We start from the raw sequence: 402 nt of genomic DNA, 5'->3' as shown, positions 1-402 counted from the left end.
ACTCCAAGCCCTATTGTGCAGGTTGCTGTGTGTGGGGTGGTAGCAGGAACGCTTGCATTGTACCGGTGACACAGAGGGTGTGTGTCCTGTTTGTTACTTTAGGCTGTCCCAGTAGACCTCCCTGTTATGGGGCCGACGGCGTGACATCATGGCTGTCATTAAGAGCGTCTGGCTATTCATGGGTAGGCCCCCATGCACACACAACCTTCCAGTCCTTTCAAGTCGTTTGGTACCTACGTCCAAGCTACTACTTTCTAACAACATCACATCATCTTGCTTAGACTCTAACTGAAGATCTATGGCTTTTATCTAATTTAGGGCACAATCTAATGATGAAGGACAGACAGTTTTACTTAAAATGGCATTTTCTTTTCTTTTCTTTTTTTGTCCTTTTTGAGACCG

The sequence above is a fragment of the Galeopterus variegatus genome, unplaced genomic scaffold (assembly GCF_000696425.1).
Source record: "Galeopterus variegatus unplaced genomic scaffold, G_variegatus-3.0.2 Scaffold3766, whole genome shotgun sequence".
NCBI classification, from domain to species: Eukaryota; Metazoa; Chordata; class Mammalia; order Dermoptera; family Cynocephalidae; genus Galeopterus; species Galeopterus variegatus.
The sequence above is the reverse complement of the archived record's forward strand: the minus strand, read 5'-3'. Positions refer to the sequence as shown.